The sequence below is a fragment of the Bombina bombina genome, chromosome 10 (genome assembly GCF_027579735.1).
Source record: "Bombina bombina isolate aBomBom1 chromosome 10, aBomBom1.pri, whole genome shotgun sequence".
Classification (NCBI taxonomy): Eukaryota; Metazoa; Chordata; class Amphibia; order Anura; family Bombinatoridae; genus Bombina; species Bombina bombina.
The window spans coordinates 70796094-70822667 of NC_069508.1; positions in this window are offsets into that span (position 1 = coordinate 70796094).

Genomic DNA, 26574 nt, shown 5'->3' on the forward strand with positions numbered 1-26574 from the left:
TAAAAGAGGCTGCTTCCGGGTGGTAAATCGCCATAGAACAAGCCACTGAGCTGTTGTTCGTTCCTGGTAGAGCGCTTCTCTCTTTGTATGCAAATTATTATGACCCTGGGTAAGTCTCCCTATGGGTGATGGGGGAAACCAGACGTGGACTCCTTGCCCAGTGTGCTTAGAGGAATGTGGCTGCACCTCACTGACGAGGCCCATAGAGGGCCGAAACGATCGTCTGGGGTTGTCATGTTCCTTTTTCAGAGGAGAATTGCCTGGTATTTCGGGGCTGGACTGACCTTACTTGGCGGGATCAGACTGATATACTTCAGGAAAGTTTTCTTCTGTGAAAAGCACACTGGTCTAAAAGAGGCTGCTTCCGGGTGGTAAATCGCCATAGAACAAGCCACTGAGCTGTTGTTCGTTCCTGGTAGAGCGCTTCTCTCTTTGTATGCAAATTATTATGACCCTGGGTAAGTCTCCCTATGGGTGATGGGGGAAACCAGACGTGGACTCCTTGCCCAGTGTGCTTAGAGGAATGTGGCTGCACCTCACTGACGAGGCCCATAGAGGGCCGAAACGATCGTCTGGGGTTGTCATGTTCCTTTTTCAGAGGAGAATTGCCTGGTATTTCGGGGCTGGACTGACCTTACTTGGCGGGATCAGACTGATATACTTCAGGAAAGTTTTCTTCTGTGAAAAGCACACTGGTCTAAAAGAGGCTGCTTCCGGGTGGTAAATCGCCATAGAACAAGCCACTGAGCTGTTGTTCGTTCCTGGTAGAGCGCTTCTCTCTTTGTATGCAAATTATTATGACCCTGGGTAAGTCTCCCTATGGGTGATGGGGGAAACCAGACGTGGACTCCTTGCCCAGTGTGCTTAGAGGAATGTGGCTGCACCTCACTGACGAGGCCCATAGAGGGCCGAAACGATCGTCTGGGGTTGTCATGTTCCTTTTTCAGAGGAGAATTGCCTGGTATTTCGGGGCTGGACTGACCTTACTTGGCGGGATCAGACTGATATACTTCAGGAAAGTTTTCTTCTGTGAAAAGCACACTGGTCTAAAAGAGGCTGCTTCCGGGTGGTAAATCGCCATAGAACAAGCCACTGAGCTGTTGTTCGTTCCTGGTAGAGCGCTTCTCTCTTTGTATGCAAATTATTATGACCCTGGGGAAGTCTCCCTATGGGTGATGGGGGAAACCAGACGTGGACTCCTTGCCCAGTGTGCTTAGAGGAATGTGGCTGCACCTCACTGACGAGGCCCATAGAGGGCCGAAACGATCGTCTGGGGTTGTCATGTTCCTTTTTCAGAGGAGAATTGCCTGGTATTTCGGGGCTGGACTGACCTTACTTGGCGGGATCAGACTGATATACTTCAGGAAAGTTTTCTTCTGTGAAAAGCACACTGGTCTAAAAGAGGCTGCTTCCGGGTGGTAAATCGCCATAGAACAAGCCACTGAGCTGTTGTTCGTTCCTGGTAGAGCGCTTCTCTCTTTGTATGCAAATTATTATGACCCTGGGTTAGTCTCCCTATGGGTGATGGGGGAAACCAGACGTGGACTCCTTGCCCAGTGTGCTTAGAGGAATGTGGCTGCACCTCACTGACGAGGCCCATAGAGGGCCGAAACGATCGTCTGGGGTTGTCATGTTCCTTTTTCAGAGGAGAATTGCCTGGTATTTCGGGGCTGGACTGACCTTACTTGGCGGGATCAGACTGATATACTTCAGGAAAGTTTTCTTCTGTGAAAAGCACACTGGTCTAAAAGAGGCTGCTTCCGGGTGGTAAATCGCCATAGAACAAGCCACTGAGCTGTTGTTCGTTCCTGGTAGAGCGCTTCTCTCTTTGTATGCAAATTATTATGACCCTGGGTAAGTCTCCCTATGGGTGATGGGGGAAACCAGACGTGGACTCCTTGCCCAGTGTGCTTAGAGGAATGTGGCTGCACCTCACTGACGAGGCCCATAGAGGGCCGAAACGATCGTCTGGGGTTGTCATGTTCCTTTTTCAGAGGAGAATTGCCTGGTATTTCGGGGCTGGACTGACCTTACTTGGCGGGATCAGACTGATATACTTCAGGAAAGTTTTCTTCTGTGAAAAGCACACTGGTCTAAAAGAGGCTGCTTCCGGGTGGTAAATCGCCATAGAACAAGCCACTGAGCTGTTGTTCGTTCCTGGTAGAGCGCTTCTCTCTTTGTATGCAAATTATTATGACCCTGGGTAAGTCTCCCTATGGGTGATGGGGGAAACCAGACGTGGACTCCTTGCCCAGTGTGCTTAGAGGAATGTGGCTGCACCTCACTGACGAGGCCCATAGAGGGCCGAAACGATCGTCTGGGGTTGTCATGTTCCTTTTTCAGAGGAGAATTGCCTGGTATTTCGGGGCTGGACTGACCTTACTTGGCGGGATCAGACTGATATACTTCAGGAAAGTTTTCTTCTGTGAAAAGCACACTGGTCTAAAAGAGGCTGCTTCCGGGTGGTAAATCGCCATAGAACAAGCCACTGAGCTGTTGTTCGTTCCTGGTAGAGCGCTTCTCTCTTTGTATTCCTTTTATTTTTGTTTGTTTTTTTAGCTTATTTTTAGTTAAGCCTCTAACATTACACCTGTCTATTATTCTGAAACCTTATTATATTTTTATTTTATTCTACAGTTTGAATTCCTATTCTCTTTTTTTATGCATTTTATCACTGAGCAGAAATTCTAATACAATGCAATATTTCCCTTTAGATATATGCTTGTTATTGGTCCTACCAAATATAACTGCAGATGATCAAATAGGAGACAGGCAGTTATAGACTTACCTACAAAAGTAATATTATAATGACAATAAACAAGAACATTAATCACTAAAAATATCAGCTGGCTATTTCCATATTGTAGGTTATAATTAATAATATTATTACAAAGCAAGGCTAAACCAAATGGAACTATAATTAGAGGGCTCTGCTCCCTTGAGAGCTTACAATCTAAGATTAATAATGAATAGGTTCAAAGTTATAGGAGCATAGAAGGAATCCTTTCAACTAGAAATATCACAGAGATATAGCGGTTCAGTAAGATTCTGCTGATAACAGATTCTTTTTAATAATGTATGAGACTTTGGTCACAACACAGTAAAATAAACTTTGAACGTATCAATGCTAACAACCATAAGGCACATACAGTATGCATATATATAATTAGAAGTGTGCACTATGGTTTCTGGATGACCGTCCCATCTGATGGCAAATAAATAAATAAAAAAAACAACAACAAAACTGTACTTGGATAGGTAGCCAGGAGAGAAAGGAATTCTTTTTTTGGGGGGTTTACATTTACAACATAAATAGGTGCATTGTAAACTCAGCAATGTATTAAAATGCATAAAAATGCACCACTGAACATGAATTGATCAACTTTAATATATCTTTAAACAACGGGCTCAAAATATTAAAAAGTGTTTGTTTAGAGTCCAAATGATGGAGTTAGTGGAATATTTAGGTTTTGTGCTGCACTAGGCACTCAAAATTCCGCTGCCCCCCCCCCCAAGATTTTAGACCTTTTTTGGCCACCTACAAAACAAATGTTTACAAACACTTAGTAACAGACACAACATACACACACAACGTCACAGGCACATACACGCACAGAGTTATACACATACACACACGTGCATACACACACACATCTATCTATTACAGCAATATACATTAAAAAAACATAGATTTCTTGAAACAATACTTCCCTAAACACAATACTAAAGGCTACAGCTAGCCAAATAAAAGTAAGGTTCAGAGCTAACTCTAAATTGTAAGCTCCATTGATTGTCTCTTCTTATACCTCTAGAATGTAAGCTCATTGGGCAAAATCTCCCATTATAAACCTGTATAATACTTATAAAATAACTGTAAGCTTCTATAGCCACAAAAAAGTTCTGCCCCTCTCAATCCGCCTCCCTAGGTAAGTGCCTTGCTTGCCTAGGCCAAAATTTGCCTCTGAAAGGAGTTGATTCCAATTTTCTCTTTTGATATTAAAAAACAGGATCAGAAGTTTTTGTTTTTTGTTAGTGATCGCAATCTTTCCAAATCAAACACAGCAGAGATTGATAACTCCAACGAGATTCAATCTCTATTTTTGCACAATGGCACCTCAAATGACCAATTATGGCTGTCAATCCCTGAAAACAATGAGTTAATAGAGTTAACATAGTTTATGTGTGAGTTTTGCAATTGTTTATAGTGGTGTTTTTAATAATTGTTAAAATAATTTTCTCTATTCTGTTTTTAAACTTTAATATTTTTATCTACCAAGTATTTCAGAGTAAAACATTACCCAAAGTATCACAGAAGTTTTAGCATTTTTACGATCACACAAATTAATAGAAATATAGACTTTTTTTTATTACCTATGAAAACTATATATACATTTTTTGAAAGTAGAAAACCCAAGGTATTGATCCAGGCCCATTTTGGTATATTTGATTGATGCCACTATTTGGCCTGTGAAGTACAATCATATAAAAATATGATTACGTTTTTCACAAACTTTGTAAATAATTTTAGTGAGAAACCCACACAACTACTGCAGTCATAAGACAAATGAGTGTAAGAGCTTCTCTGGGATCCAATTTGCTTAGAGATAGCAGATATGCATGGCTTTGCCGTTGGTTTTTGGCAATTATAAAATTGCTTATTGCAGCTGCCCACCACACTTCTGTAATTTCCAGCATTTAAGGGGTTAATCGGTTAGATTGTAAGATTAATATTTGGTCTAGTGTAGGGATAACCACACCTGACACCTCCCATCCCCTGATTCCTACTCGATCTCTCCCAAACAGCTCTCCCCCACCCCACTAGTCACTACCAACATGTTTTAGCAGACAGTCTGCCAGTATGCAATAAAGGTTTGTTTGAAATATTTATTTAATTTTTAATTTCTGTAGTGTAGGGATCCCTCTTCACCCTCCTACCTCTCAGACACCCCCAAAACAGCTCTCTAAACCTCCCTCTACCAATGTAGCCCTCTATGGGCAGGTCCCTTTACCGATTTGATGCCTATAATTGCTACCTTGTATACCGCCTACATTTATAGCACTGTGGAATCTGTTGGCGCTCTACAAATAACCAATAATAATAATAATTACAAGTGCTCCCACTCCAGCATAAACCGCTTGAAGTAAGATTTTTACGCTGGTTGGGTAGCACGCATATTACAACTTGAAAGTAAAAAGTCTGTGCACAAGCGAAAGCCAACGCATACTAACCAATGGACTTTGAATACCTATTTAACTTATTCTCCCTATAAACTATGGGGTAGATTTTTCAAACAGCGGATGCTGCTTTCTACACCCATCGTTTAAGGCTCATTAGAAACGGAAGTTGAGAAGCAGCGGACTGAAATCATCCCGATCCGATACGATTGGGATGATTGAAACCCCCTGATAGCAGACGATTGGCCGCCGGTGAGCAGGGGGCGGCATTGCACAAGCATTTCATTAGAAATGCTTGTGCAATGATAAATGCAGACAGCGTATGCTGTCAGCATTTGGCGAGGTTTTATTTTTTTTAATCATAATTTTGTTTTTTGAATAGTATTGGAATGTAAATATGCGTAATGTGCTTCGGGTTTCACGCTTTACGTCTAACGCAGTGTTGGGTTAGTGCACATGACGAATTAGGTATCTAAAGGCGAGTCATAGAATTATGAAATATAAATAATTAATTATTAAAAATGATTATACTTACTGTAAAAATAATTATATATATATATATATATATATATATATATATATTCTATGGATTATATAGACTTTTTTTTACAGTATCTACAGATTTTATTTCTCTTTGCTTATTCAATGATCAATTGAGAAACCTGTTTTTCCAATGCGGAAAGATTTTAATCTAAAATAAAAAATAACACTGCAGAAAATTAATTTCAATAAGAACAAAGTAGCCGCAATACATCTCATTTTCTAACACAGCTTTTTAACAGTTAGCATACTGTAAATCTTAAAACCTCTATGTAACAAGTTTTGAAATATCCCCAAAATTTCCAAACCCCACTTTATAGAATGATTTTTGTCTTTGCCTAATTCTTCTTATTACTGGACAAAAATCGCAACACGAGTTTCTAGATACTGTAAATCACAATTTTTGGTCTGCAAATCTGTGAAAATAATCTTGGGCACGAATAAACAAGAAGAAAGGCAAACTAGTAAATCATGTTTACAAATACGCGATTAGTGATAGAAATCCAGTTTAATAATACAAAGTTATTGTAATTTATAATCACAAAAATTTGAGTATGAGATAAAAGCAAACATTTTAAAAATGTGAATGCTAAATATCATTTCTATATGGAAAGGGGAAAAAATAGATAGTGAACGTATAAATTAAATACACAGGTTTGGTTTAGCACACCTTACAAATATAGTTTAAAAGGCCACTAAATAAAGTAGAATTGCACAATTAACATGTGCAGAATAAAAAGACAATGCAGTTACTCTTACTCTAAATTTCAAATAAGCATTAGTTTTTTCGAACAAATTTATTTTTTCTGCCATTTCCTGGCCCCCTGTATCATGTGACAGACATCATCCAACCACAGAGTAGTATATATATATCCTGTGACCTTATGCACATGCTCAGTTGGAGCTAGTGCCTCAGAAAGTGTGCATATAAAAAGCAAAACAATGATAATGGAAGTTAATTGCCAAGTGTTGATTTTGACTTTAGTGTCCCTTTAAATACATCTTTGGGAGTGATGCCAATAAGTTACACTAAACAAGGGGTAATGGCACACATCTACTGCAAAAGAACAAAACATTAAATGCTACAAAAATCACCTTTGCTTTTATATTAAAATTGGGATCTTAGCCAGTTACCAACTTACAAGGTGTCCCAATGTTCACGGGTCCTAACACTACAGTACTTTGCCTTTATGGGCTGGATCATTCATGTTTCACTCTATATAATAGAATGAGACCTCTTGGATTCTAAAACAACTCCAATGCAGTGTCATGAGCACACCTGAGCTTGGGTGGGGTGCTTTAACCCTTTGAGTGCTAAGCACTTTTCCACCTGTGTGCTAAGCTTTTATAAGTTTTTTTTTTCTTCAGATCCCCACAACTTACACTGTTGGGAAGGGGGTCTGTAGCTGCTTAGATGCCTGAGATACAGGCTTTTAAGCAGCATGCCCCCTGTTCCTATACTTAACATTGTTAAGTATAAATAAAGTTACACGGTGACGTCATCACGTCATTGCGCGTGACATCACCACACATAACCTGAAGCCCGGTGATGCCTGTCACTATGCAGGCCCGATCGCTGGGGTAGGAGTGGGTGGGAGCCCCCAGATCTCCCTCAAGGTGGGAGAGTGCTAGTGACGGCTCTGAGCCATCGTTAACACCAGAGTGGGAAACTCTCCGACGGCTCAGAGCCTTCGCTAGCACTCAAGGGGTTAAACAATGTAAGAGGACAGTCTCCCTTTTTTTTTTTTTTTTTTATTTATTGGTACTTAATGTCATTATTTTTCACTTCCACAATATAGATATAACAACTAATAAAAACAAAATGTCTATGTTTTACAAAAAACAAGCAATTTTAACAGACTTCTTAATTTGTTTCAACTATCAAATTTACTTTTATTCTTTTTTGAAAAACATACCTAGTTAGGCTCAGGAACATCAAGGAACATCAAGGCGCCAGAAGAGATAGATGGTAATTGGTGGATACCCACATATGCTTCTTGTCATTTTCTCATCAGATCTGTTCAAATAGCTCCCAATAACTAACACAACGTGTGGAAAAAGGAAAACTTGGAATATTGCGACTGGTAACGTATTCCCCTTTAGACTTTAAAGGAGTGCTGAAAACTGAAAAAAAACCTAACACTCTTACTCACGCAGAAACCCAATTGTGTTTAACTAAGTGCACTAAACAGACATAAAATAATAATATTAATAATTAATAATATTTCACATTCCAACGTTCCTCACATAACAGAATATGTACTATTTATTCATAAATACATACTTCTACATATATCTGATGGTATTTTGGTACAATATTTATCTCTCTGTCTCTCTCTCTCTCTCTATAAATCTCTGATAGAGAATGCGGTGGTTAACAACCAATAGAATACGGCTTGGATGGACTGCAATCTTAATCCCCAGGGTAAGGGTAAAAACTTACTTCTGATGTTGATAGGGTTCCTGGGATCCCATCACCCAGTCTGCCGCATACTCTGCAGCACACTAGGAGTCGGGAGGAGCTCTTCAGTCCAGAATGTTACCTCCTTATCCTTTTGGGGAAGCGGAGAGTTTTCTCTCTCTGCAGCGTCTCAGCCGACCTTGCTCCTTTCCACTTCTGTGCCGCTTAACTGTGGATGACATCACCGGTAGATGTCGGTCCCTTGCTTGACAATGTGACTACTGTTCCACAAATGATAAGAGGAAATCTGTGTTTTGTTTATCCCACAGGACTAGAAGGTGCCCAGCAACGTAGGGAAAAACTTCCAATGAAACGTACATGAAAAGATGCCGGCACAAATCTTCTGTTTTAAAATCCAAAAGTTTAATTATACATCTTAAAGAAAAACAGCTTGGCGTTAAAGGTCTAACATGTTTCGGCCTGTGGCCTTAATCATAGACTTAATTAAAACAACAATCTCATTTAAAATATATACCCATAGCTGAATTTTTATTGGATTATCACTAATTGCATAATGGGAGGAATTTTTTAACCCTTAGCTTACCTATATTATTGCTACCTTCAATATGAATACCATATCATCTTGTGTGTTTTCAAATTGAGTGATTCTATTGCAATACATCAAAACATCAACAATATTATATTACACCTTATTTGATGGCTTACAGTGAACAACAGCTAAAAGCATACCAATTATTTACTTTTAAACAAATAATGAAAAACTATCATTTGACAAACTAATATTCTAACACTGATACTTGCACAGATACTATACATCCATTTCAGTGTCTAAGTGTAAAACATATTTGATACATTTCTCCTAGATTGCTAGATAAGTAAACCCTTGCTTACAAATACTTTCTTAACCTACAATAGTATGTGCTTATTTTTTTTTTTTACTCTCATGGATATGTAGTTTCCACTAACATTGTTTGTGATTTAATTTGATGTACAAGGATTAATTACCAACCAAGAAAACAAGTAATACTGGGAACAAAGTAGAGTAAGTGATGGTCCTATTCCCAAAAATGTATAATGTCATAAATGGAATTATATCCATTTGGAATTCTGGTGGCCAAGGAAAAAATCCAAAAGGCCTCCCGTTTATATAAAAACGTGTTCAGGTCACCTCCTCTTTTTGGTTTCCTAAGTTTTTCCACTACCGCCCATTTAAAGGTCCGACTGGAGTTAGCATGTACATCAATAACATGTTTTGCTAGTTCCGATTTGGCATCAGATCTCTTTATATCTGAGAGGTGTTGTCGAATCCTTTCTCTGGCTTCCCTAGAGGTGCATCCTATATACTGTTTTCCAGAACAGGTGCACCACGCCATGTAGATTACAAATTTGGATCTACAGTTAACACAACTCTTGATCTGATATTCCTTATCTCTGGTATATGACCTAAACTTTTCTCCTCTTTGAATAAAACTAAAAGGTATACATGGGCCATAGCCACATCTATACATTCCTTTTGAGGTGAGCCAAGAGGAGGTTGCTGAGTCTTGTGGTAAGTCACTTGGTGAAAGGATGTTTCCAAGTGTGACCCCTTTCCTGTAGGAAAATCTGCAACCCCTTCTGGACACCTCTGCTAATCGATCATCTGCACTGAGCATGGGTAGATGTTTTTTTGATCACTTTGCATATCTCTTTATAGTAAGATAAATACTGTGTTACAAATGTAACACACTCTCTGTCATGGTCATATTTAGATTTTACCGTTTTCGATCTATCTTTGAGTAAAGTATTTCTGTCTAGTTTATCAACCTCTTTCTTTATCTTTCTTATGGTATGTTTTCTATATCCTCTCTTATAGTCTTTTTGTGAGTTCTTCACTTTACACCTTATAATCCAAATCATCTGAACAGTTTCTTTTTGTTCTTAGAGGTTTAAAGTCAGTATATGTATGTGTGTGTTAAGTCTTATATGTAAAATGTACATTGAAAGGATATAGCAAACAACTTAATGAAAAAAATCTTACTTTAACAGAAATTTTGTGCTTAACCAGCTTTGTGCTGGGGCTTTATCCGACATTTTGTGTGAATTCTCTTAGATATTTATTTTAGTAGGGTAAATATGCACCTGGGATATCCAACATGAATACTGTAGAGTGCACTATACTACTGTGTGCACCTTAGCATAAAAATACAAGCATTATACAGTTGATTGCACTTTCAGAGATGTTGACTCTACATACCAATTGCATTTTGGCTCTTGACTAGTAATGGAGGCCCTTATTTTTTTTATTTTTTTTTATAACAAAAGGGTAAATAAAAGTTGCTTAAATTGCTGAAATAATCAGGAACGATATGTTAAATACTGTAGTATTCATTCCTTTTGGTTTAAAAGACAATTAGAACATTGTACAAGTAGACAGAAACAAGACTCAACACTTCTGACAAGACAGAAATAAAAAATGTTATACTAAAAATATATATAAAAAAAGACTGGAATGCATTTTACCTTCTTATAGACAGAACAAATATATATACTGTATATACAAGATCCCTTTAAAGGATTTCAAAAAAATGTCAAAATCCCCCCAAACAAAACATTTATACAGATTTATAAAAATTATTTCAAAATGAAGCTCTTTTATAGTTTAAAATAAATCATTTAAATTCCACTTTGATGTCACTTAAGCCAGCCCCTAAGAAAGGGCTGTTTTATTGCTAAACAAACCATCTAATTAGCATTTTTATTCCTGCATATAATTATCTATGGAGATTGTCTCATTGCGCATGCGAATTTGGTTCTGTTCATAAGGGTTTCATTCATAATTTTAATATAATCTATTCAACTATGTATATATTCCAATGCTCATTATCACTAGGGGCGATTCAGTTTACATGCACACTATACTTACACAAAGCTGCTCCACTCCTTGACCCGTTCTGAAATAGAGCTGGTCTGCAGCTGAAAATTTGTGCCGATAACGTCAGCAGGAACTGCACACGCGCATCATGGAATACAGGCGCCATATTCCTAAACAAAATGTCAAAACAAAATTACTAGAAAACAGAACAAAAACAGAAGTAAGTCATTATGAAAAAAAAGTTTTTTTTGTTTTTTTTAATGAGCTAAACTTTTCATGTCCCTTTAAGACTAAAAGCAATAACAACATGCAAGCATAAACAATCTGTAGAATCTTATTTGTGACTTTTTGGAAGTCACAATATCTGTAACGTATTATGATTACTTCATTCTTTAAGATTAAATATGTTTTTAATTTTAGAATTTACAAGGTAAAAATAAAAAAATATTTACATATTACCCCAAAAAAATATTTGGGAGACCATCCTGTGTAGACACTTTTAAAATTGAATATTTGAGCAAAAGCCAAAATGCTAAAACTTTTTCCAAAATGCTAAAACTTCAACTCTTATACCAAGAGGTTTTCTGCACTTTATCTTCTTCCTTTGATATTCCTCATTGTACATGCATACAGAGAGCATATGAATAGTAACATCCAATTCCAGACTCACAACTAAAGTTTCATGCTGTGTTTGGAAAGGAATATCAACCGTATTAAAGAAAGGGAAACTAACAGTAGGATTAGCTGCTGCTGCTTAATATCAGCTATAGTCTCTTGAGTCTCTATTAGAAAATAGTTGAGCTTGAAGCAAAAATTGAAGGAGAGTATATTTTGCTTTTATTTTTATGTATAAGGTCTTCTATTTTTTTTTTTTTTTCATAGATTTCAACCTGAAAAAGGAAGCATGGTGTAAGAATACATTGATGTTGAAAAGGTTTTGAAATAAAAAATATATTACAAGAAAACTGTTAATGCCTCGGGCAGTCTTAAGGCCAAAGTACAATGCTATTTCCAAGATTGTAAGGGTGGTCTTGACCTAAAGCAAAATTTTGAAATTTCATGCTTACCCATAATTCATTAGTTGTAGGGAAAAACAATCTGAATAAGAAGTTCATATATGTTGATCTGGAGCAAGGACAAATTTAATTATACAATGTTAAAGGGACACTGAACCCAAATTTTTTCTATCGTGATTCAGATAGAGCATGCAATTTTAAGCAACTTTCTAATTCACTCCTATTATCAAATTCTTTTTATTCTCTTGGTATCTTTATTTGAAATGCAAGAATGTAAGTTTTGATGCCGACACATTTTTGGTGAACACACTTTGGGGCCTAGTTATCAAGCCGTCAACCTCAAATACGCTGGAATTCCGCAGCGTATTTGTGGCGAGGCTGATACGCCTTAGTTATCAAAGGCTCGAGACCGGCAAAAGTAGAATTTTGTGACGTAAGCTTCGATCCGCCGGACTCAGTCCGACACAGATCGATTCTTATGTCACTCCAGATGTTCCGCACACAAGTGCGGCACATTCTCACTACTTTTGCTAGTTATAAAAAAACTAGCAGGTACGCTCGGCACTTTTACGGCCCAGCGTACCTGGTTTTCAAACCGCCACCCCTGAGGCGGCGGATCCCATAGGAATCAATGGGAGTCTGACCATAGCGAAAGTACAAGTTCGCTGCTGCCAGACATCCCATTGATTCCTATGGGAGCTGTCTACACTTAACACCCTAACATGTACCCCGAGTCTAAACACCACTAATCTGTCCCCCCTACACCGCCGCAACTAAATAAAGTTATTACCCCCTAAACCGCCGCTCCCGGAGCCCACCGCAAGCTACTCTATACATATTAACCCCTAAACCGCCGCTCCCGGAGCCCACCGCAACTATAATAAATGTATTAACCCCTAAACCGCCGCTCCCTGAACCCGCTGCAAGCTATATTAAATGTATTAACCCCTATCCTGCCCCCCCTACACCGTCGCCACCTATAATAAATTTAATAACCCCTAATCTGCCCCCCCTACACCGTCGCCACCTATAATAAATTTATTAACCCCTATCCTGCCCCCCACTACGCCGCCGCCACTGTAATAAAATTATTAACCCCTAAACCTAAGTCTAACCCTAACCCTAACGCCCCCCTAACTTAAATATTATTTAAATAAATCTAAATAAATTAACTCTTATTAACTAAATGAATCCTATTTAAAACTAAATACTTACCTTTAAAATAAACCCTAATATAGCTACAATATAAATAATAATTATATTCTAGCTATTTTAGGATTTATTTTTATTTTACAGGTACCTTTCAATTTATTTTAACTAGGTACAATAGCTATTAAATAGTTATTAACTATTTAATAACTTACCTAGCTAAAAGAAACTGAAATTTACCTGTAAAATAAATCCTAACCTAAGTTACAATTACACCTAACACTACACTATACTTTAATAAATTATTCCTATTTAAAAATAAATACTTACCTGTAAAATAAACCCTAAGATAGCTACAATATAATTAATAATTATATTGTAGCTATCTTAGGATTTATATTTATTTTACAGGTAACTTTGTATTTATTTTAGCTAGTTAGAATAGTTATTAAATAGTTATTAACTATTTAATAACTACCTAGCTAAAAGAAATACAAAATTACCTGTAAAATAAATCCTAACCTAAGTTACAATTAAACCTAATACTACACTATCATTAAATTAATTAAATAAACTACCTACAAATAACTACAATTAAATACAATTGCATAAATTAACTAAAGTACAAAAAATAAAAAAAGCTAAGTTACTAAAAATAAAAAAATAAGTTACAAACATGTTAAAAATATTACAACAATTTTAAGCTATTTACACCTAATCTAAGCCCCCTAATAAAATAACAACCCCCCCCAAAATAAAAAAAATGCCCTACCCTATTCTAAATTAAATAAAGTTCAAAGCTCTTTTACCTTACCAGCCCTTAAAAGGGCCATTTGTGGGGGCATGCCCCAAAGAAAACAGCTCTTTTGCCTGTAAAAGAAAAATACACCCCCCCAACATTAAAACCCACCACCCACATACCCTAATCTAACCCAAACCCCCCTTACAAAAACCTAACACTAATCCCCTGAAGATCATCCTACCTTGTCTTCACTCAGCCGAGCAGTGATGGAACCGAAGTGGACATCCGGAGCGGAAGAAGTTAATCCTCCAAGCGGCGCTGAAGAAATCTTCCATCCGATGAAGTCATCATCCAGGCGGCGCTGAAGAAAAGTCTTCGATCCGGCCGATGTCATCTTCAAAGAGGCGCTGAAGAGGTCTTCTATCCGGGCGATGTCATCTTCCAAGCCGAGTCTTGAATCTTCCTCCCGCCGACGCGGAACCTCCTTCTTCACCGATGGACGACGACGAATGAAGGATCCTTTAAGGGACGTCATCCAAGATGGCGTCCCCTCAATTCCGATTGGCTGATAGGATTCTATCAGCCAATCGGAATTAAGGTAGGAAAAATCTGATTGGCTGATGGAATCAGCCAATCAGATTGAGCTCGCATTCTATTGGCTGTTCCGATCAGCCAATAGAATGCAAGCTCAATCTGATTGGCTGATCCGATCAGCCAATCGGATTGAACTTGATTCTGATTGGCTGACTCCATCAGCCAATCAGAATATTCCTACCTTAATTCCGATTGGCTGATAGAATCCTATCAGCCAATCGGAATTGAGGGGTTGCCATTTTGGATGACGTCCCTTAAAGGAGCCTTCATTCGTCGTAGTCCGTCGGTGAAGAAGGAGGTTCCGCGTCGGCGGGAGGAAGATTCAAGACCCGGCTTGGAAGATGACATCGCCCGGATAGAAGACCTCTTCAGCGCCTCTTTGAAGATGACATCGGCCGGATCGAAGACTTTTCTTCAGCGCCGCCTGGATGATGACTTCATCGGATGGAAGATTTCTTCAGCGCCGCTTGGAGGATTAACTTCTTCCGCTCCGGATGTCCACTTCGGTTCCATCGCTGCTCGGCTGAGTGAAGACAAGGTAGGATGATCTTAAGGGGATTAGTGTTAGGTTTTTGTAAGGGGGGTTTGGGTTAGATTAGGGGTATGTGGGTGGTGGGTTTTAATGTTGGGGGGGGGGGTTGTATTTTTCTTTTACAGGCAAAAGAGCTGTTTTCTTTGGGGCATGCCCCCACAAATGGCCATTTTAAGGGCTGGTAAGGTAAAAGAGCTTTGAACTTTATTTAATTTAGAATAGGGTAGGGCATTTTTTTATTTTTGGGGGGTTTGTTATTTTATTAGGGGGCTTAGATTAGGTGTAAGTACCTTAACATTGTTGTAATATTTTTAACATGTTTGTAACTTATTTTTTTATTTTTTGTAACTTAGCTTTTTTTATTTTTTGTACTTTAGTTAGTTTATGTAATTGTATTTAATTGTAGTTATTTGTAGGTAGTTTATTTAATTAATTTAATGATAGTGTAGTATTAGGTTTAATTGTAACTTAGGTTAGGATTTATTTTACAGGTAATTTTGTATTTCTTTTAGCTAGGCAGTTATTAAATAGTTAATAACTATTTAATAACTATTCTAACTAGCTAAAATAAATACAAAGTTACCTGTAAAATAAATATAAATCCTAAGATAGCTACAATGTAATTATTAATTATATTGTAGCTATCTTAGGGTTTTTTTTACATTTAAGTATTTATTTTTAAATAGGAATAATTTATTAAAGTATAGTGTATGGTTAGGTGTAATTGTAACTTAGGTTAGGATTTATTTTACAGGTAAATTTCAGTTTCTTTTAGCTAGGTAAGCTATTAAATAGTTAATAACTATTTAATAGCTATTGTACCTAGTTAAAATAAATTGAAAGGTACCTGTAAAATAAAAATAAATCCTAAGATAGCTAGAATATAATTATTATTTATATTGTAGCTATATTATGGTTTATTTTAAAGGTAAGTATTTAGTTTTAAATAGGATTCATTTAGTTAATAAGAGTTAATTTATTTAGATTTATTTAATTAATATTTAAGTTAGGGGGGCGTTAGGGTTAGGGTTAGACTTAGGTTTAGGGTTTAATAATTTTATTACAGTGGCGGTGGCGTAGTGGGGGGCAGGATAGGGGTTAATAAATTTATTATAGGGGGCGACGGTGTAGGGGAGGCAGATTAGGGGTTAATAAATTTATTATAGGTGACGACGGTGTAGGGGGGCAGGATAGGGGTTAATAGGTTTAATATAGGTTGCAGCGGGTTCAGGGAGCGGCGGTTTAGGGGTTAAACTATTTATTTAGTTGCGGAGAGGTGCGGGATCAGCAGGATAGGGGTTAATAACTTTATAATAGAGGGCGACGGTGTAGGGGGGGCAGGATAGGGGTTACTAGGTATACTGTAGGTGGCAGCGGTGTCTGGGAGCGGCGGTTTAGGGGTTAATACATTTATAAGAGTTGCGGCAGGGTCTAGGAGCAGCGGTTTAGGGGTTAGTAACTTTATTTAGTTGCGGGGGGCTCCGGGGGCACCGGTATAGGGATAGAACAGGGTAGTTTAGTGTGAGTGCTTAGTGACAGGCTAGCAATAAAGCTGGGAAAAAGCCGAAGAGCAGCGAGATCGGATGAGTGATAACTGTCACAGTCCGCTGCTCATCACCCCGCGGCTTTTTGACAACTTTATTTGATAACTTAGGCGTATTTTTTCAGGTCCGCGGCGGCGAAGGTAGGCAAGCTTAGGCGGGCGTATTGGGCCGGCGAAGCCAGAAAAGTAGACGGCTTGATAACTACCCCCCTGTGTTGTTGCTGATTGGTGGGTAAATTCACCTACCTATAAACAAGTGCTTTCCATGGTTCTGAACCAAATAGCTTAGATGCCTTCTTTTTCAAATAAAGAAAGCAAGAGAACGAAGAAAAATTGATAATAGGAGTAAATTAGAAAGTTGTTTAAAATTGCATGCTCTATGTGAATCACGAAAGAAAAAATGTGGGTTCAGTGTCCCTTTAAGGCTTTGGCTTAAAACAGCACCTTTAAAAGTATAGCATTTTGTTGTCGTCTTAGATGTATATCCAAATTAATTTGATTAGAATTTTTCTCATGTTAAAAGTTTCACATTTTTAAAAAAATATTATAGCATCTTAAATCATGAGAAAATCAATTTTACACATAGGAAAGTAATCAGCAATAAGGGTGTTATTTTCTAATAATGCTACCCTTTCCTAATGCCTGCTTTATTTTTGGTTCTGCATAAATATGCAAAAAAAAACAAACAACATGATAAATGCCTATTCACATATTTTTAAAACCCAATTTTTTTCTTTCATGATTCAGCTAGAGCATACAATTTGATGCAACTTTCTAATTTACTGCTATTAGCAATTTTTCTTCGCTCTCTTGGTATCTTTATTTTAAAATGAAGGAATCTCAGCTAACGAGCCGGCCCATTTTTGGTTCAGCACCTGGGTTGCGCTTGCTGATTTGGTAAGCACTATCCAGGGTGCTGAACCAAAAATGGGCCGGCTCCTTAAGCTTAGATTCCTGCATTTTCAAATAAAGATTCCAAGAGAACGCAGAAAATGTGATAATAGGAGTATATTAGAAAGTTGCTTAAAATTGTATCTGAATTATGGAGAGAAAAAAAATCGTCGGGTTAGTATCCCTTTTTAACCAATTTGAAAGTAGAAAAGTCATATTACATAATTATTGTATACATATGTCAGATAGTTTAGCCTCAAGAGTTTTTTTTCAGAAACTGGAACATTTTCCTTTTTTTTTTTTTTTTTAAATATTCTTTTATTGGAGGTTTTGCAGTAAATACATCATATAACGTATGCCATAAAACAGTAATGACACAATTTCAAATAAACAACAAACAATAGTATATGGATGAAGGAGAAGGAATGACAAAAAGATGGGCATCAGAAACCTCCATTTTATGATAGTGATAGTAGTTTGTTAGCGACTATTTAGATGACCGCTTATGGGCCATTTGGCTATAGAGGATGAATGATAGATGACAGTCACATCAGTGGCCCCGTGGGGTCCAATGACTATTAGAAAGTTGATCAGCAGGCAAACGCCGCTACAAGGTAAAATAATAATTTCTCGGTGTGTTAAGTAAAATGAGTGTATGTCAAAATATAGTCTACATTTTGTAAGATGAGGACGTGTATTCTTTATATAATATTATAGCTTTAGCCCCATACTTATTTTGAGTATCTATTTGCTAAAAGGTATAAATCAAGATGACGTTCATTCACACTATAGATTCCAGCATATTCGGAATGTCTCCTCTAAGGCACTATATGGACAATACCCACCAGGAAATATGATTGGATTTGTATTTGTACATAGATCATTGCGCTGTATATTTGGCTTAAGCATCCACTTATAACAAACTTTGAAGTAATATTAGATCTTATATAATATATTGGTAGGGGTATATAGAACTAATTAATATTACTGCTAGCTGCTATATGCCCCCCCACCCCCCCACCCCCCCCCCACCGGCTGAGGAAGAAGAAGAACACAACATGCTTCTATTTTTACAAAAGAGATACCAGAGAGCATTATGCCTCATTACGATATTAGCATCCCCCACCTATAAAAACAAGGATATGAAACATTCTATCTTTGGATTCACTATTTATGATATAAACTTGGGTTCAAGATATAACACAGACAAACATAATATAAACATGTAGAATAGTGCATCAAAGTATACCATAATCAAATCCAATAGTTGCTGGAAATAGTCTTGCAGCTGAAATATACTAGATGGTTACGCTAAGTGTGTCTTTTAGAATTTTAGAGAGAGCAAGAGAAACAAACTCTCAAATACTACATAACAATATAAAATGAACTATACGTTCATATGAGTTGAGTCTGGTTGCCTTATGTTGTTGTCGGGAGGGTTATAATAGGGACTGATAAGCTATCCAACTCCGCTCTTTGCATAATAGGATCTTGCCAATGGTTGTGAGTCCTGCGCAAGGGCCGTTATTCCAAAATACAAACTAGGCTTATTTAGCATGTAAAGTCCCATGGCGGTACAAACATGGTCCCCAGGTTTGAGCGGTGGCAGGGATAGGTTTTCAGCTCTATACTCACGATCAAGCCAGAGATATGAAGTCTCTACCTGTGACACGTCTGAGGTCTGCCTCAGTTTATTAGGAGTATGGCTGTCTGAGTAATTTTCTCTCTCATGACTGGCGACAGTGATGATGTCTTCTAAGCCTTGAATCGCATCTCCTCTTTGCTGAGGCGTGGCTGGGGTATCGGGAATGTCCTCAGTTTTACATGCTGTCAGTTTGTTCTGACTAGGCTCCATAGCTGCTCTTAGCTCCTCAATGAGATCGCAATGATGGCTGTCCAGGGTGAACAGTAGGTTGTGAATCATGCTGGATATCTGCCACTCCATATTGCAAGTGAAAGTGGCTACTTACAGAATACACATCTGTGAACATTGTTCAGCGCTAGTGACTGCTTACTTTTTACCTCGGCAAACAGGGTGGGGGGAGGTTGGTTGTGACTGAGTTTTTAGTATGTCCTGCAGTGTATCATCTGGTGAGCAGTGAAGTAATCTCTGTAATTAGCAATGACAGTGAGATATTTTCTAAGATTGTGCCCCTCATAGCAGGATTTAAGATCGTAATGTCTTTGCATTGTCAAGCAGCTTGGTTTGATGTCTCCAAAAGTTTGTCCTGCATCCCAGATCTTAACCAAAAGGGATTTTATATAGAAGATTGTTGTAATTGCTTGTAACTGGTATTTTATTTGATCAAAGATCAGGAGCTCAAGAGAGACATGTCTTGTAGCTTTGGCTGCAAGCTCCGCCCCCCTGGAAAACTTTCCATTTTAGTAAACAAATTTGAATGTCAAAATGATCACAAAATATTCCTTAGTATGTTGGATTGTAAAGAACTAGAGAGCAAACAGTTTTAGAGACATACTCAGAGATGAAGGGAAGTAAATTTAAGGGACAGTCAAGTCCAAAAAAATCTTTCATGTTTCAAATAGGGCATGTAATTTTAAACAACTTTCCAATTTACTTTTATCACCAATTTTGCTTTGTTCTCTTTGTATTCTTAGTTGAAAGCTAAACCTAGGAGGTTCATATGCTAATTTCTTAGACCTTGAAGGCCGCCTCTAATCTAAATGCATTTTGATAGTTTTTCACCACTAGAAGGCATTAGTTCACGTGTTTCATATAGATAACATTGAGCTCATGCACGTGAATTTACCATGGAGACAGCTCTGATTGGCTAAAATGCAAGTCTGCCAAAAGAACTGAAGTAAGAGGGCAGTCTGCTGAGGCTTAGATACAAGGTAATTACAGAGGTAAAACGTGTATAATTATAACTGTGTTGTTTATGCAAAACTGGGGAATTGGTAATTAAGGGATTATCTATCTTTTAAAACAACAAAAATTCTGGTGTTGACTGTCCCTTTAAGCAAAAAATTGAGATGGAGCAGTCCAATAGTACAAGATTTGAACAACCTAACATTTAGATATGTAACCTTCAAGAGCAAATGCAATCATAAAACAATATATAACTAAATATGACCTCTGATAAAAAGGCAAGTTTAGCTTCAAAACACGTAAGTATTAGCTTCAAAACGCATAAGGACCTCGGTGAGCCTCCCAGTTCACAATTACTGCATTCAGCTTTTTAGATACTAGTACAGAGCATTTTATTTACATTTACTGAAGGTACACTTTTTATTAATTCATGCTGAGTGGACCCAGAAGTCACAGATAACCTGGGGGAGCTATGAGAAACTGCATATACTCCAAGAAGCACAGAATAAATTATTCAGTGGGAAGTTTGATAATCCCTCTCCATTGGGCTCAACACTGATCTCATACGATTGTTGTTACGTCTCGTAAGTAGACACCTTTCTTCATATCTTTCCAGTTATTTTATTAAAGTGCCATAAAACAGGTTGAGATCTGTGCATATCCATAAAAGGGCTAATTAATTTAAAATAGTTTGCTGGCAAGTATTTTAAAATAATTTGCAAAAATTAATTACATAGCTAAACTGCCTGGAGCAGCTAACTCCACCCCCCTTATCAGTATTTAGACACAGGCATTGTATTTCAACCGAGTTCACAGCTTCTAGGCAGGCTCCAGCAGATAATCCCTATTCACTTTTGCATTTTACCAAAAGAACAATAAACATAGATACAGCCATAAAAGGAATTGTGTGGGGGTAGTTAGAGCTTTACAATTCAGAAACTGAAAATAAAGGGTTAATGGCGAGGCACTGCAGTATAAATTTGCAGGTAAAGTAATTAAAGTGCATATTAGATTATTTTGTCTCTATCCCAACTAGTTTTATGTCCTTTTAAGTCACCTGGAAAGTTATCTGATTTTACTGAGCATCACAGAACTTAATTAGTTCATTGTGATATTTCAACAGTGACTCTTCGTGTTATTTATTCAGTATATTATCTCAAGCATTACAGACTGAAACCAAATAAATATGATTATTTGTAACAGGTTGGAGTTATTTGTTCTTTTGTGCTGGATTTTCCTTTCCTTCAGATTAAGGGCTAGATTACAAGTGGAGTGCTATTTTAAACTTGTCCATTTAAGGGCGCACGTTAAATAACCAGTCATTACAAGTGACTGGTAAATGCTCTCACCAACTTGCAGTAGCACTTTGCACTAAGGGCAATTAACCAGAGGTCAGATCTCTGGTTAATTAAAAAAATGTCCCCCAATTGCCTAAAGTGTATAGTTCCTTGTATAAAAAACAAATATGAGCATCTTTATTTTTTGTAAAAAAAAAACCAAACTACTCAATGTTATAAGGGGTTAAAGGGAGGTGATGTGGGGTGTTAGAAAAACGGCACTAAAAAGTGCCTATACATAGCGGTCTATGGGAACTGTGTTTTAAACTACAAATATATATAAATATACTTATATACATACATATTTATATGTCAATATGTGTATTTACACATATAAATGCTTAAATATATTTGTATATATTTATATATATTTTTAATTTGCTGCCCAATGGTGCACAGCTTACCTCCTGCGCTGCGCTAGGTTCTTTGCCATGTCTCACGTCACGGCATCAAAAAGAGGCTCCCCCTGGAGCCCATGGGAGCGCCCTCTCATGAACGCAATACTTGCAGGCAATGTGAACCTAAGGTTGCGTTTGCATTGCACTCAACTTGTAATACCAGCTCACATTTCCGTGTGCTGGTATTACTGGGTGGAGTGCAAATATCATGCTTGCGAAAGCACAATTTTGCGCTCCACTCGAAATCTGGCCCTAAATGTGAAAATACTGTTTATTAATAACAATGCTATACACTTTGAAAGTAATTAAAGAAAAAACATGTACGTATATATCTTAATTTATTTAGTATCCAAGCAACTTTAGTGAGAGTCCCTGTAAAATACAAAAAAAGAAACAAAAAAGTAATGTACTTAAATAAAAGTAAACACGTAGATCAAGAAGCCAAAAATAAACTCACATTATTCATTATGCTCTTGTAAAAGCTTAAAGTGACGGTAAACGTAATCATTTTTATTTACAATCAGCAAGATTACAAGTGTTGCAGAACAGCTATACCACTGAAAAATAGTCCATTGAGTGCAGAATATGCAGGTCTCCCGTATTACAAGTCGCTGCAGTACAGCTATACCGCTAGCATTTTAGCCTTTACGCAACTCTCCATTCCGCACTCAAAAAATGACTTTTGAGTGTGGAATTTTCATTGCGCCCGTATTACAGGTTGTGCGGTCCGGCTATAACGCTAGCGATCAGAGACCAGTAGTAATGGATTTTGCAAAACAAAATGTTTCTCAAAACTCATAACAGAAATGTTACAAAGTACACTAGCACCCATAAACTACATATTAACACCTAAACCACCATCCCTAGCATCGCAAATACTATATAAAACCTATTTACCATAATCCGCCACCCACATCGCCAACACTAAAATAAAGTATTAACCCCTAAACCACCACACACACCTCGCATCGCAAATACTATAATAAATCTATTAACCCCTAAACCGCCACCACCCACATCGCTACTACTATAGTAAACCTATTAACCCCTAAACCGCTGGCCCCCCACATTGCTACTATTATAATAAACCTATTAACCCCTAAACTGCCCCCCCAACATCGCTAATACTAAACTAAAACTATTAACCCCTAAACCGCTGTCCCCCCACTTCACAACACGCTAAATTAAACCCTAAACCTAACACCACCCTAACTTTCAATTAAACTTACAATATAACTACATTAAAATTAATAAAAACTTACCTGTGAAAATAAAAAACCTAAGATTAACCTAACATTACTATTTTTATAAGAAATAAAAAAAAAACTAAATTACAATATAAAAAAATCCTAACACTACAATAAAATAAAAAAACCTAGCATTACAAAAAATAATAAATTCATTTATCCAAAATAATAAACCTAATCTAATAACCCTATAAAAACAAAAAAAACTACCCCTAAGCAAACAATAAACTACCAAAAGCCCTTAAAAGGGCCTTTTGTAGGGCATTGCCCTGAAGCAATCAGCTCTTTTACCTAATACATTACAAAGCCCCCCTAACAGTAAACCCTCCCACCCAACCAACGCCCCAAAATAAAAAAAACCTTAGTCTAAAAAAACCTAAGCAACCTTTTTCCCCTAAAGGGGCATTTGTATGGGCAATCAGCTCTTTTGCGGCCATAAAAAAAAAGCACTAATTAAAAAAAAAAAAAAAACACCCAAAAAAATAAAAAAGCTCCTATAAGCTGCTTAATTCCTATTGGCTGATTTGGCTTTTTTTTATGGGCGCAAAAAAGCTGATTGCCCTTTTAAAGGCAATGCCCATACAAATGCCCCTTTAGGTGCATTGGGTAGCGTAGGTTTTTATTTTTTATTTTGGGGGGTTGGTTAGGTGGGGTGGGGGTTCTGTTAGGGGGTACTTTGTATTTTTTTAGGTAAAAGAACTGATTGCTTCAGGGCAATGCCCTACAAAGGGCCCTTTTAAGGGCTATTGGTAGTTAATTGTTATCTTAGGGGGTGTTTTTATTTTGGGATGGCTTTTTTGTTTTTATAGGGGTATTAGATTAGGTTTAATTTTTATTATTTTGGATAATTTCGTTTATTATTTTTTGTAATCTTAGTGTTTTTAAATTTTTCGTAATTTTAGTGGGGGGTTTTTTGTAATGTTATATTTTTTCCCCCCGTAGTGTTAGGATTTTTAAATACTCAGCTAGATTACGAGTCTTGCATTATGAGTCAAATAGCATCGTTATGGCCCATAACACATCATTTTTCCTAATGCTGCTATGGCACGCCTTGTCGGTATAGGTGGGACTCCCATAGTGCTGGTATTACGAGTTTGCCTGGGAGGCCAAAAAGTGAGTGGTACTACTACATTCTATAACCACAAGATCTGTACCGCCATCTAAAATCAGTAGTTATGAGTTTTACGTTACAAAGCTGTAACATAAAACTCATAACTAAAGTGTTAAAAAGTACACTAACACCCATAAACTACCTATTCACCCCTAAATCAAGGCCCTCCCGCATAGCAAACACTATAATAAAGTAATTAACCCTTAATCTGTTGCTCCGGACATCGGCGCCACTATTAAAATGTATTAACCCCTATTCCGCCGCTCCCCGACATCGTCGCCACAATAATAAACCTATTGACCCCTAAACCATCACCCTCCCGCATCGCAAACACTATTTAAATATAATTAACCCCTAATCTGCTGTCTGCCCACACCACCGCTATAATAAACCTATTAACCCCTAAACCGCAAGCCCCCCACAACGAAATATACTTAAATAAACTATGCCTATAAACCTTCACGTAGTCATTGACTCCATAGCATTTGTTTAGTTGCACTTTATGTTTTATGTGTATTTTTATTCCACTTCCTATCTGTTTCATTGGGGACCCCAGTATATGGCCATTACAAGGTTTAATTGTAACTCTATTTCCTAGTTGTCCTTAGAAGGGTATAGCCCACCTTCACGTAGTCATCTTAGTTTATCCCCTTTAATATATCTTTCAATATTCCTACACCGCGTACTAGTATTAATATCACTTGTTAATTTTTTGGTTCACTATTAGTTTTGACACACACCAATACTCCAGATAAGTGAGTTATTGTTATTATAATTTTAGACATACACCAATATTCCAGAAAAGGGAGTCACTGTGTAGTAATGCCATGCATCCTTACATCCCCCACATAGTGGGTCATATTGTCCCTATATTTAGGGAGCATATTATTCACTAGCGTCTTTTCACTGACTATATTATAATTATTACATAATCTGCACTTCCTCACACATCCCTGTGTATTTCTCTTCATTGCATTGGAAATTGGGCTTTAGACTTACACTATGATCCCTGTATTACTTTACTCATTATTAATAAAAAAAATTCTCATCACCCTTGATTTCACTATATTATATATGTCTTTATAGCACCATCAGTGTTTATATATATATATATATATATATATATATTCACTGTCATATATAAATACACCTAATACCACTGATATTTGTTAACATGGTAAATCCTTCGTTTATTAAGGAATCAGTATTTCACATTATGCCATTGCTTACATTGGTGCTTCACTATGTAATCTGCTCTCATGATTACAATAACATCATTTTGCGGAGTAACTGCATCTAGAGCAATCGGGTTTAGTAATGGCACATTCCTTGTTTTGTCTCCCCCCACGGACCAATAATAGCAACCCGTCCAACAATAACATAGGCTTGACCAATGGGAGGCTTTGTTTACTGTTGGCCGCCACCAATCAATACGCCTTTTTAAGTCTCAATGACAGCCTGTAATATCAGTAGCAGAGGCGCGCCCCCCCCCCCATGTGATTACAGGCAGGACCAATGGGAAGCTTTGTTTACTATTGTCCGTGATCAAGTATCATACACCTCCAAACTACAGTGTATGTCGATCACGGTACATAGTGCTGCGCTTTGGTAATGAAGGCGCGCCACCAGTCAGTACTTTTATTGAATGTGTACACTCCGAGTGATAGTGCAGTGAGAATGACAGCAGGAGATTTAGCGCGAAAATCCCATTTTGATTGACAGCCATATAGACGTATTAGCGAGTACACCTTGTGAGCTATCCACTACATAATGATTGATGGCTTAGTTACCCAATGAGAGTATAGGAATTACGAATACCTTAGATTGCTAAATGACCATTATAAAAATGTTAGACCCCTGCAAAATATTAATACATAAAAACACCAATCTAGAAACATTTAGTTTATTTATTTATTTGGGAGATTATTAGAGCATACATAGAAAATGTATGTATTATATTGTAACAGGGGTGGCGTCATTGTTAATGATGGCCCTTGATTGGTTTGAAATTTGACAATTGTTGGGGGTGGGTTGTGGGTGTATTCCCAGTAGCATAGCCCTATATAAGGAGGTTAAGAACTGTGTAAAAACATGCCTGAGGAAACAGTATATCTGAGAAACGCGTTGCATGTATTCCTTATGTATAATATACTTTTTTAACACTGAGATGAGTGGTACTACTTTTTATATTTTTTA